The sequence below is a fragment of the Solanum tuberosum genome, unplaced genomic scaffold (genome assembly GCF_000226075.1).
Source record: "Solanum tuberosum cultivar DM 1-3 516 R44 unplaced genomic scaffold, SolTub_3.0 scf00426, whole genome shotgun sequence".
In the NCBI taxonomy this organism is placed as follows: Eukaryota; Viridiplantae; Streptophyta; class Magnoliopsida; order Solanales; family Solanaceae; genus Solanum; species Solanum tuberosum.
In genome coordinates, this window is record NW_006239352.1 from 450500 (window position 1) to 450757 (window position 258).

Genomic DNA, 258 nt, shown 5'->3' on the forward strand with positions numbered 1-258 from the left:
GACTGAAAAACTGAAGAGGAACTATTACCTCAAGCTGGAGTGGAATTGGAAGGAAAGAGTTGAGGATACTTGGCTTTCATGGCCGTTTCTACTTCCCAAGTTGCTCCCTCTACGGATGAGTCCTCCACCAAACCTTGACTGAAGCGACTTCTTTGTTTCTCAACCTTCTAACTTGACGATCAAGAATCTCAACTGGTACATCGTCATAAGAAAGGCTATCTTTTACAGCCACAATCTCTAATGGCACTACGGATGCTG